This window comes from Schistocerca cancellata, chromosome 2, assembly GCF_023864275.1.
Source record: "Schistocerca cancellata isolate TAMUIC-IGC-003103 chromosome 2, iqSchCanc2.1, whole genome shotgun sequence".
In the NCBI taxonomy this organism is placed as follows: Eukaryota; Metazoa; Arthropoda; class Insecta; order Orthoptera; family Acrididae; genus Schistocerca; species Schistocerca cancellata.
The window spans coordinates 9688534-9701575 of NC_064627.1; the positions used below are offsets into that span (position 1 = coordinate 9688534).

The window sequence follows — 13042 nt, forward strand, 5'->3', positions numbered from 1 at the left end:
TCTATACGCGACATGTAAACAAGAACGAGAGCATCTGAGTATTCGCTACGCGAGGACCAGGTGGAAGCGGAGGTGGCGCACGGCGCATGCGCAGGCAGTAGGCGGCCGGCGGGGCGCTCGCTGCGCTCGCTTATCGAGCAGCGGGGCTCCCCTCCACTCGTCGCCCGACCTAGCGCCCCCCCCCCCCCCCACCAACCCCTAGCTGCTCTTCGCCGCTTTCCGCCAGTCGCCACGCAGCGCGTCGCCGTGGTCGCTCGGCTTGGCAGCGGCGGACGTGACGCGACGTGACGTGACGTTACGGGACGCGGCGCGGTGTGCGGTCGCGGGTGCTGTGCGGGTGTGTGAAGTGCGAGTGTGTGCCGGCATGGAGACGGGCCCCGGCTGATTCCAGCCGACTGTGCAGTGCTGAGCGTGTGGTGTGTGTAGCGAACCGTTGCTTCCATTTTCTCGTTGTGCACCGCCAGGGGAAAAGAAACAGCCGAGTGTGGATACGTACCTCGAGGAGCGGACACCGGCCGGCGCTGCTATGCGGAGAATAAGCGGTAAGTGGCGGCTGGTGTGTGGCTGCTTCGACGCGGGGTCAGTGAAGGCGGCGACGCCTGCTGCCGGTACACGTTTGACTTGCTAGCGTGAGCTAAGCGCTGCTGTCGTTGCACGAAGCACTCGTCATTTGTTGTCAAACAGATCCTCTTCTAACAACTTGAACTGTACCGTTGTTAGTGACCGACCACTCTACCACCTCGGCTTGCTGCTCGCAATTCCGCACACGGAGCCATCTGATGCTCTTACGAGTGTCAGAAGAGCCTGACTGGATCGCTGACGCCTTTCGTCCTAAATTTTATCGAGGAAAGTCGTTCAGATACGTTTAGAGAGTGAAAAACGTCGGCCATTGTTACATCCGTGGCATATTTCGTGCAGGTTCGAATTGCTGACTGTGATATTGACGTGTCGAATCTTTACAATTGCACCAGATACCGACAGCGGGTGGCTGTCAGCACGAGCCGTTTGGACAGACATACGTAAAAAGAAATATATTCGGAATATCTGAACGTGCAGTGTAAATAAACAATTACCGGTTACGTACTTATATTAATATCCAAAACAACTTAAAGAATCTCAGAAAAAAGAAAAGAATCCCCTGTTTTCGTAGCGGTACGGGCGCAGTAGATTGCTTGCCATTGCTTTAAAGACGGTTGGCAGCCATTCCTGCTGAGTGAAAGCCGCGAGGCATTGCGCAATTGAAACAGGTGAGGAACAGCGGCTGTTCCGGAGTAGACAGCCTCTCGTGACAAAGGCGGCGGACCAGGTAGCAGAGAAACAGGCGCGACGTGGGTCTGCGAGTCGGCAGGGGCGCTTCCGAAGCAGAGCAGCTGGCGGGCGCTGCGCAGCTACAGCTACAGCTGCAGCTGCAGCTGCAGCTTCGTGCACCAGGGCCGGCCGCAGCTGCGCCGCGCCGCGCCGCGCCGCTCGCCTAAACGTCGTGCAACACCGTAACGGACCTCTGATCGAAGCCCTCGGGTCAGACTTTCGGAGACGTCCTAGAGAATCCTTAACAAGAGGGAAGCACAGATGGAACGAAGTCGCAGCCGCGTCGCTAGCAGCTTTCTTCGCTTCGTTAAAACATTTTTCGTGGAAACAGAAAAATTAGCGCAGGTTGTTAATTAAAAATACGCAGCAAGTGTGCGATATCCGAAACTTCATCTGTATCGAGACGTTTCGTCGGCGTCAAGTCCGTAGCGGTAATTTATCTTTAAATTCATTCTCCTCCGTGAGTTAAAACCACACAAAGACGATTATCAAAGCAGGGCTTGGATTTTAGTTTGTTTTTAACTTTACTCTGGATTTCCTTAAGATACTACAAACGAGTTAATACAGTCCCTACAACAGTGTAACACTTGTAATTGAGAAGATTACGCAGCAACCTTTAGAAGAAAAATTATGCATTTCTCGCGAGATCTTGTTCCATAAATTTAGAAATCGGTTATACCAGGAAGACTATGCGACACGATTCTATTGCCGCGGCAGTCAGGGTCGCGGAAAGGAATAACATACAGGAGCCGTTGTATTTGGGTGCTGACACTGGCATCGCAACGAATCGAGTAAAGCAGCTAAGCTCGGACAGCTACGAGGTATGTACGCACTGCCACGCACAGTGCAGACGTGTGTACAGTAGCTGTAGAAAAGCGACGTGCTGGGTTTGGAAGGAGGATCCTGCTGTCACCACAGTGTTTTGTACCGTGCTCTTACGTCAGTGCATGCGTGTGTTACGGCAACAGGCTGGTGTGTCACGTACGGTGTGGAACCGTATTCCACCAGAGGGTAGGGCGTGAACGCTGAAATGCGAGAAGTCAATGCTCATTTCAGTTAGTGTGTGTCACAAGAAATACAGTCTGTAGAACCTAAGAAAAGATCGTGCTAAATTTTTTAAAATGTTACACTTTACACCCTGTGTCACGGCCGTGTCCGTCGCTGTAGCAGTGGGCCCGCCGTGTCGGCCGGCACGCTTTTTGTGGACGGGTTCGAGTATAAGGCGCTGACCCGGTGTTCAGTACTCACTCCAGCTACTCATGTAAGGAAGGGGGGGGGGGCAGCACAGCACGTCAGACGGGCCGATTCGGAGCAGCAGAGCCGCCACAGGACGTTTTAATTTCCACTATCTGTACTTTCACAAATAAATTCACAAAATGCTGTCAGCATGACCAGGAAGAATTTAGAATGCACATTCATAGCAGTGTAAGTTCAAAAACATAGCAAAATAATTTTTTGTTGTATGTGAAATTTCATCATTTTTTTACTTACTATTGCCTGCATTTCTTGCTGTAGGTACACTTTTCTTCGTAACTAATAGAGATTATTCGATGAATTTTCCACACAGATTGCTTAATGCAAAACTCTAGAATTTTCCAAACCTATTAAAAAGTGTGGTAAAAATTGACATAATTAACTATAAAATTTGAGTTTTTTTCTAAACATGAAGTTTAAACTCTAACAGCTAATTAATTTTTTCATAAATTAAATACTCTGGAGTTTGATACACCTCTAAGTATTGTTTGTATGCCGTGCAAAATTCATCGAAGAATCTCTCTTACTTACGAAGAAAAGTGTACCTACAGCAACAAATGCAGCCAATAGTAAGTGAAGAAAGATGAAATTTCACAGGTAAAAACATTATTTTGTTATGTTTTTGAACTTGCACTGCTATGACTGTGCATCCTGAATCCTTCCTGGTCATGTTGACAGACGTTTGTGAATTTATTTGTGAAAGTATGGATAGTGGCAATTAAAATGTCCTGTGGTGCCTCTCCTGCTCTAGTCGGCCCATTTGACGTCCTGCCCCCCTTAACTAAACTGACTGTGGATACGCCAGTTTCCACCCGCTGTGTATTGAGGGTACATCAGACAGTCCAACCGTACTGACAAACAGGAGTAATATCATCAGTGGGGTTGATACACTCCCCCCTTCCTTTTGATTGGTCCAGACGAGTTTCCTCTGGCGCTTGCGCATGTCCCTGGGCATTTTTCAAGAAGCTTGTCCACGACTGCAGTTGTGGCTGTACTCGCTGTGTGGAGCAGTGCTCACTAGGAGCTCACACGTGTGCTGGGTTTAAGGAAAGCACTCACAGGCGCGTGAGTGTTGCCTAGTGGAGCGACTCCCTTCTTTTCACGGACTGACAGCGGTCAACTGCAGACAAGAAGGGCGCAAGAGCCGATGCCTGCCTGATTGGGGAGTGCACCACACGAGGAATTGACGACAGTACGAATGATATGTTGCTCGTCGGAACCCATTGTCCCACTTTCGACAGTCACGAAGGTGAAAAGCATGTCAGTGCTGATCCGTAGGCAGGTTGATAAGACCGTATTTTCTACCATGTCACGCTTTCTTCCGCGAAAAAAGTTTCACTGTGTGTTTGATTTGTACAACTGACTTTGCTCCAGTGCAGTCATTTTCATTTTGTTGCCCTCTTCTCTGACAGCTCTGTGTCTTCTTTTTCCTCAAGCTGTTAGCTGAAAGGTTGTCGTCCCGTCGAGCCTTCGGATGCGTTACGGATGCACGCGTTACCTACGCAGTCTCCGTGTCGGCAGCGACCGTAATTGAGAGGGATGGCTGCCGGCTGCTCGCTGCACGGCTCCTAACACCCGTGGTCGCAGATCTGAATACACGCACTGACAGCACGGAAAGCACACCACGCATCACTGTCCACACACGTAGGACGCCAAGTTGAAAATGGTGGTTTCGCAACTTTAATCGCGGTTTACTTCGACTTAATGTAAAATGCACCACGTAGGGAAATCTTGCGGTCTTTTAGTAGAAACTTTGTTATTTTTCCATAAGAGTAGTGAATAGTGGATGTTTATAAAAATAAGGTGAAGGCACGTTGCGTGCCAGACGGGAGCGCCTGCGTGCTCCAGCCTAGTGGAGGGAGGGCTGCGCCGGCGTTGGCAGAGCGGCCAGGGGGTGTGCGGCCAACAGCCCCACCTCGGAAAGTGGAGTTGTTGCGGATACCACACATCGGCTTCGGAATGATATGGAATACCAACACTTTACCTGCTGACCTCAGACAAAAACTTCGAAATCGTCCGACATATGGGTCAAATCGTATTATTTTCCCGTGCAATCACATCCTGTAGACACGTTTTTACCCTTAACTCCAAAACAGTTACCAAAAACTACTTTAACCGACACGAAATTTTACTAATTTGTCGGTGGAGGACCCCAACTCTCCTCTCCTTTTGTTAGGCGATATTCCATCCCCCAAACCCCCTCCCGCCCCCCTCGCCATTAGCCCCCCTATCCCCCCCGCCCCCTTCACCGACTTCTAGAACCGCCCCCGCACGTGCAGAGAGGACTGTGGCAGGGAGATGTGATCTCTGTGCTACTCTTTCAGTTTAAAAACTGAGGCTCGATAATAATGGAAGATAACAGGACAGCAGCAGAAATTCGAGAAAGGATAGCCAGTGCAAACCGATGTTAGTATTCTTTGCAGAGTGTATTCGAGTCCAAAAATGTTAGTAGAAACACAAAAAATGAAAATATATTTGATTATATTTAGACCTATAGTAATGTATGGGTCGGAAGGATGGTCGTGACCACAGAGGGGGAGGGCTGGTTATGGAGGTGAGAGAGGAAATCTTTGAGTAAGATGTTTGGGGAGGTGAGACAGGAAGGAAACAAAGTTAAGGACAAATGCTGAACTATGCACACTTTGTGCACAGATTGTCAGCAAAATATTTTCGCATTCGGAGGAGAAAGTTGGTGGTCGAAATTTCGTGAGAAGATATTGCCCTAACGAGAAACGCCTTCGTCTCTATAGCGTCCACCCCAGTGATACTCTTTCCCCTATTTCGCGATAATTGAAAACGTGCTGCTCTTCGTTACGTTGAACACACTCGAAGTACTGCGTTAATACATACCTAAAAAAATTTTTTGCGTCACCTCAGTTCCGAGAGTTCCGGAACCTGTATAGAAAACTGGACTCATGAAAACTACACATTGCATGTTGTACCACCATACAGCGAGACGTTTCGAGGTGGTGGTCCAGACTGTTGTACACACCGGTACCTCTGATACGCAGTAGCACGTCCTCTTGCACTGGTGCATGCCTGTATTCATCGTGGCATGCTATGCACAAGTTCACCAAGGCACTGCTGGTCCAGATTGTCCCACTCCTCAACGGCGATTAGGCGTAGATCCCTCAGACAGGTTGGTCCTCTATAAACAGCCCTTTTCAATCAATCCCAGGTATGTTCGATAGTGTTCATGTCTGGAGAACATGCTGGCCACTCTAGTCGAGAGTGATGTCGTTATCCTGAAGGAAGTCATTCACAAGATATGTAACAAGGGGGCGCGATTTGTCGTCCATGAAAACGAATGCCTTGCCAATATGCTGCAAATATGGTTGCACTATCGGTCGCAGGATGGCATTCACGCATCGTACAGCCGTTACGGCGCCGTCCATCACCACCAGCGGCGTACATCGGCCCCACATAATGCCACCTCAAAACATCAGGGAACCTCCACCTTCCCGCACTCGCTAGACAGTGTGCCTAAGGCGTTCAGCCTGACCGGATTGTCTCCAAACACGTCTCCGACGATTGTCTGGTTGAAGGCATACGCGGCACTCATCGGTGAAGAGAACGTGATGCCAATCCTGAGCAGTCCACTTGGCGTGTTGTTGGGCCCACGTGTGCGGCGCTGCGTGGTGTCGTGGTTAAAGAGACGCACCCCGTCATGGGCGTCGGAAGTGAAGTTGCGCCTCGTGCAGCCTATTGCTCACAGTTTGAGTCTAGCACGACATCCTGCAGCTGCACGAAAAGCATTATTCAAAATGGTGGAGTTGCTGTCAGGGTTCCTCCGAGCCATATTCCGCAGGTAGCGGTCATCCACTGCAGTACTAGCCCTTGGGCGGCCTGAGCGAGGCATGTCAGCTACGGTTCCTGACCTCCGTATCTCCTCCATATCCGAACAACATCGCTTTGGCTCACTCCGAGACGCCTGGACACTTCCCTCGTTGAGAGCCCTTCCTGGCACAAAGTAACGGTGTGGACGCAGTCGAACCGTGGTACTGACTGTCTGCGCATGACTGAACTGCAGACAACTCGAGCCGTGTACCTCCTCCCTGGTGGAATGAATGACTGGAACTGACCGGCTGTCGGACCCCCTCCGTCTAATAGGCGCTGCTCACGCACGGTTGTTCACATCTTGGGGCGGGTTTAGTGACAACTCTGAACAGTCAAAGGGAGAGTGTCTGTGTTACAATATCCACAGTCAATGTCTATTTTCAGGAGTTCTGGGAACCGGGGTGATGCAAAACTTTTTTTGATGTATGTACTATCTGGTAAGGACCCCAGACCGTGCAGCAGTACTCCAAAAGAGGACGGACAAGCGTAGTGTAGGCAGTCTCTTTAGTAGATCTGTTACATTTTCTAACTGTTCTGCCAATAAGACGCAGTGTTTGGTTTGCCTTCCCCATAATATTTTCCAAGTGTTCCTTCCGATTTAATTTGTTCGTAATTGTAATTCCTAGGTATTTAGTTCAATTTATGGCCTTTAGATTAGACTCATTTATCATGTAACCGAATTTTAACGTATTCCTTTTAGAATTCATGGGGATAACCTCACATCTTTAATATTTAAGGTCAATTGCCAATTTTCGCACCATATTTTCTAAACCGTTTTGCAGTTTGTTTTGACCTTCTGATGACTTTACTAGATGCTAAACGACAGCATCATCTGCAAACAACCTAAGACGGCTGCTCAGATTGTTTCCTAAATCGTTCATATAGATAAGGAAGAGCCAATAATCGAGAGCTCAGATGGAAACGCAGTTCTAAACAAAAAGGGAAAGCAGAAAGGTGGAAGGAGTATGTAGAGGGTCTATACAGGGGCGATGTTCTTGAGGACAATATTATGAAACTGGAAGAGGACGTAGATGAAGATGAAATGGGAGACATCTCACCCATTTCATCTGCGTGAAGAGTTTGACAGAGCACTGAAAGACCTGAGTCGAAACAAGGCCCCGGCAGTAAACAACATTCCATTAGAACTACTGACAGCTTTGGGAGAGTCAGTCCTGACAAAACTCTACCATCTGGTGAGCAAGATGTATGAGACAGGAGAAATTCCGTCAGACTTCAAGAAGAATATAATAGTTCCAATCCCAAAGAAAGCAGGTGTTGACAGATGTGAATATTACCGAACTATCAGTTTAATAAGTCACAGCTGCAAAATACTAACGCGAATTCTTTACAGACGAATGGAAAAACTGGTAGAAGCCAACCTCGGGGAAGATCAGTTTGGAGTCCGTAGAAATGTCGGAACACGTGAGGCAATACTGCCCCTACGACTTATCTTCGAAGAAAGATTAAGGAAAGGCAGACCTACGTTTCTAGCATTTGTAGACTTAGAGAAAGCTTTTGACAATGCTGACTGGAATACTCTCTTTCAAATTCTGAAGGTGGCAGCGGTAAAATACAGGGAGCGAAAGGCTATTTACAATTTATACAGGAAGCAGATGGCAGTCGAGGGACATGAAAGGGAAGCAGTGGTTGGGAAGGGAGTGAGACACGGTTTGTAGCCTATCCCCGATGCTATTCAATCTGTATATTGAGCAAGCAGTAAAGGAAACAAAAACAAAGTTCGGAGAAGGAGTTTTGATATTTGGGGAGCAAAATAACTGATGATGGTCGGAGTAGAGGAGATATAAAATGTAGACTGGAGATGGCAAGGAAAGCGTTTCTGAAGAAGAGAAATTTGTTAACATAGAGTATAGATTTAAGTGTCAGGAAGTCATTTCTGAAAGTATTTGTATGGAGTGTAGCCATGTATGGAAGTGAAACGTTGACGATAAATAGTTTGGACAAGAAGAGACTAGAAATGTGGTGCTAGAGAAGAATACTGAAGATTAGATGGCTAGATCACTTAACTAATGAGAAGGTATTGAATAGAATCGGGGAGAAGAGAAATTTGTGGCACAACTTGTATAGAAGTAGGCATCAAGGGATCACTAATTTCGTCTTGGAGGGCAGTGTGAAGGGTAAAAATCGTAGAGGGAGACCAAGAGATGAATACACTAAGCAGTTTCAGAAGGATGTAGGCCGCAGTAGGTACTGGGAGATGTAGAAGCTTCCACAGGATAGAGTAGCATGGAGAGCTGCATCAAACCAGTCTCAGGACTGAAGAGCACAACAACAAACAACAGATAAGGAACAGCAGAGGGCCTATAACGCTACCTTGGGAAACGCCAGAAATCACTTTTGTTTCACTCGATGACTCTGCGTCAATTGCTCTCTGACAGGAAATCAGTAATCTAGTCGAATATCTGAGACAATATTCCATGAGCATGAAATTTCATTACAATTTGATATCTCTTGTCAATAGCATCCAAGACTTTCGTGTGTGTAAAGAGCTAGTTGTGTTTCACAAGAGCGATGTTTTCTAAATTCGTGTTGACTGTGCGTCAGTAGACCGTTGTTTTCGACGTATTGCATAACGTTCGAACACAATATATGTTTCTTGACCTGTGCAACTTTGCAGTCCTTCGGTACGGATCTTTCTTCGAGTGAGCGGTTGTACGCGATTGTTAAGTATGGAGCTATTGCATCAGCACTCTTCGGAACGAACGGAATTGGTATGCAGTCTATACCGGAAGACTTGAATTTATTATGTGGTTTAAGTTGCTTCACTACTGCGAGGATATCAACTTCTGAGTTGCTCTTGGTGGCTGCTGCTCTCGATTCGAATCCTGGAATATTTAATTTGTCTTCTTTGGTGAAGGAATTTCGGAAGGCTTTGTTTAATAACTCTGCTTTAGCAGCACTTTCGTCGGTAGTACTTCCATTGCTAACGCGCAGAGAAAGTATTGATCTCGTCTTGCATACTTTACATACAAGCAGAACGTTTTTGGATTTTCTACCAGACTTGGAGACAAAGTTTCGTTATGGAAACTCTTATAAGCATCTCGCATTTAAGTCCGCGCTAAATTTCGACTTCGGTGAAACATCGTCAATCTTGGGTTTTCTGCTTTCGTTTAAATTGGGTATGCTTTTTTCGTACCACGGATGTCAGCATCGTTGTTTCTTAATTTATTTCGTATAAATCTCTTAACTGCTGTCGATACTATTTCATTGAATGCAGGGCATACCTGGTCTACACTTACATTGTTAATTTGGAAGGAATGGAGATTGTCTCTGAGGAAGATGTCAAGCTAGTTTTTACCTGCTTCTTTAAATAGATATATTGTCGTTTATTTTTGGAAGATGTGGGTGTTGCAATATTCAGTCTCGATACAACAGCTCTGTGTCTGCTAATCCTTGTATCTGTTTTCACGTGAGCTTCCCATCGTCTTCCTGGTGGCGGCAAAGATCAGACGTCGGATGTGAGGGGTGCGGAGGGCTATCGTTAGCTTTTTCATACAAAATTGTTAAGGCTTTCGTGGCCACTTGTTGACAAACTGCCTATTGGCTTCTGTCTCGGGTTCTTCGGCCGACGTGCATCTAATGATTTTACTGACGTTTCCCCATCACGAGTGACTGGCATTGTCAAAGCTTCACCCTCCATTGCTGGTGGTGAACTGGAGGCGAGCTCGCGGCCGCAGACTATATGTACCTGGCGCGCCAACGTCCGAGGGCTTCTCCGCGGTCATTTCCGGTGCGGTTCTCCTCTTGCTACCTGCGACGGCCGTTCGCTGCAGTACGGGAAGCCAGGATCCGTTTACCTTAAGGCTTTCCTCTTTCTTGTTCAAACTGTTCGTGTGTTTTTGTATTTCTACGGCTTCTCTGAACAAGCGCGTGTGATAGTGTTTTTTTACAGCCAGAACTTCCGTGTCGGCGAATTTTATTACGTGGTCGGTCTCATTCAGTGCGTGCTCTGCCACGGCCGATTTCTCCACCTACCCCAACCTGCAATGTCGCTTATGCTCTTTCATCCTGGTGTTAATCGATCGTCCAGTCATTCCGACATAAACTTTTCCGCATGTGCATGGTATGCGGTATATTCCCGACATTGCAAGTGGGTCTCTTTTCTCCTTCGCCGATCTAAGACACTCTTTGATCTTCCTTGTCGGTTTGAAAATCGTCTTTACGCCATGTTTGCGCAATATACGGCCGATTCTGTCCGTCACTCTGGGAATGTATGGCAGAAAGGCCGTACCCGACATTTCTTTTTCTGGTTCCTTACTTCGCCGAGTGTTTGGCTCTGTTACACTTCTAATGTAATTTGTGGAGCACCCATTGCTCCTCAGAACTGTTTCCAGGTGTTGCATTTCTCGTTTGAGGTGTTGCGGCTCACATATTCGTCCTGCTGTCGTTACGAGCGTACTAATCATGCCTCTTTTCTGGCTCGGGTGGTGGTTTGACAGTTTGTGCAGGTATCGGTCCGTGTGTGTCGGTTTTCGATACACGCTGTGTCCCAGGTTTTCGCCTTCCCTTGTGGCCAGCACATCTAGAAATGGCACTTTCTTGTCCTTTTCTACTTCCATGGTAAATGTTATGTTGGCATGGGGGGTGTTCAAGTGTCTCAGGAAGTCACCGAGCTGTTCTTCACCATGGCTCCACACCACGAAAGTATCATCGACGTACCTGTACCACACCTTAGGTTTGCAAGTCGTCGAGTCTAGTGCCTGTGCTTCGAATTGTTCCGTGAAGAAGTTGGCCACCACTGGACTGAGAGGACTACCCGTGGCGACGCCCTCCAGCTGTTCGTAGAAATCGCCATTCCACGTGAAATAGCTCGTGGTGAGACATGCATGGAAGAGCTTTTTGATGTCTTGCGGGAACATGGAACCGATGTGCTCCAGAGCGTCACTGAGTGGCACTTTCGTAAATAACGAATAATTTAGCTGAGCTATTAAGAACCCGGTGCAACACACGTCACCAGATTCAGACGCTTACCTGTTGTCCAAGTACGCGACCCGCGGCGCACGGCAGCTGGGTACGCCGCGGCCGCGCAGGAAGCTGATCCAGCCCAGATCCGTAACACCGACTGTACTGCTCTGTGTGTGCAAGCGGCCACGGTGTCCTCGCAGTCTGCTTTCGTGTCGGTTCGTGGTTACTGTGCAGCGTTCTTCGGATGTTCGCCATTAATCTTGTAATGGGCCGCTATCGAATTATTTCCCCTTGTCTCTTCGATTCATCCTGCCACCAGTCACTATACCGAGTGCAGATTTTGTGTCCAGTATTTATAAATTCCCTTACGGTCCTCTGGCGACGCACCTTCCTGACTGCGCTCCCTGGTGCCCGCGTGCTTTCTAAACGGGTCACGACGAAGCGAGGCGCTCTTCAGTACTGAAGCATCACTCCAACCAGTGTTTTGTCACGCGCTCATTTCCTTAACGTTGCTCCAAATTTTGTCGGCCTACTGTTTGGTTTCCATGAAACTAATTTTCAGGGTTTTTTGTAGAGTAAAAGATGAACAGTTTTTTTACTTATTTCTCTTGTTCGTTTTTAGAGGCCGTTGTAAAATAATGAAATGTAGTTTCTGGTTTTGTCAAATTTAATTACTGACAGAACCTTAGACCGAAATTGTTCTCTCGGGCATTATTTTTGCAGCTCTCTTTGATTTCGCCAATAGACGAATGTAGGTGGAAGCAGAATCACGAAAACGACCAACTCGCCTCCTGTCGTAGCAGCAGGGACGGGATTCGTGAACGCTGCCACGAATCGGCGTTTCTCGCTAAATTGTAGCGGCTCTCGCAATCTTAGCAAGTAAATAACACGAGGAACACGTAAGGAACGCCGAGTATGATCTGAAATCCTAGTTTCATTCATTGTAATAAAGTGTAAGTAGCGATGAAAGTAAATCTCCTCGACGGGTTTCGTGAACCAATGACGAGAATAGAAATCAATTATTTTGAATTAATGCCCAAATTTTGGATTTTTATGCTTTGTTTCCTTTGAGTCCGTTTTAAGATGAACTTACTTTCATGTAGTCAAGATGTATACACTCCTGTTAGGTGCTTTCTCCTTCTTCCGAAGCCACAAAACGTACGATTGACCGTGTAGGTAATGTAATTTTCATTTGCATCGGACTTGTTCCTAATTTGCAGGCAGTAGGAGGTGACATGACCTTTTCGTGGTGCGCGGAAGAAAATAAAAAGGGGTCATATTTTTGCACTGAGAGAAATCATTATCCAGATACCGTGAAACCTACTATCTAAACACGTCCCCTCTCCACTAGAACTCAAGACATAAGGTGACAAAAAATTGAATGAGGTCTTTATCGTTTGCTCTTGCTTCATCTTTTGTGGGCGCTCACAACGGTTATCCTCTTCCTACGTACCAACACACTTCCTCACTGCTCGCCGGGCATTTTCATGTGTACAGCGACCCTAATCGAAAGATGACACTAGTGCCTCTCAGATTCGTATCTGTTCGTCGTGTTATTAAATAAATTTTTAAAAAATCTTATAACAAAGGATTTATTTGATTTGGTTCATTTGATTTGAAGAAGTATAGGAAAAATAGGCGGAGTACCGTCGCAGTATGGGAACACCGGACAGTAGTGAAATGCCACCCGCGTTGTCACGCACTGGCGACCAGTTTGAAG

At 47.1% G+C, this 13042-nt stretch overlaps 1 protein-coding gene across 1 annotated transcript in view; it reads left to right on the forward strand.

Annotated features, from left to right (window-relative positions):
* The first annotated feature begins 238 nt into the window (after window positions 1-238).
* LOC126161301 (caskin-2) overlaps window positions 239-13042 on the forward strand; it is a 1090260-nt gene continuing 1077456 nt past the window's right edge. The window contains exon 1 of the mRNA XM_049917047.1: window positions 239-542. The gene's annotated coding sequence lies outside the window, so the exon portion shown is untranslated. The remainder of the gene's footprint in view (window positions 543-13042) is intronic.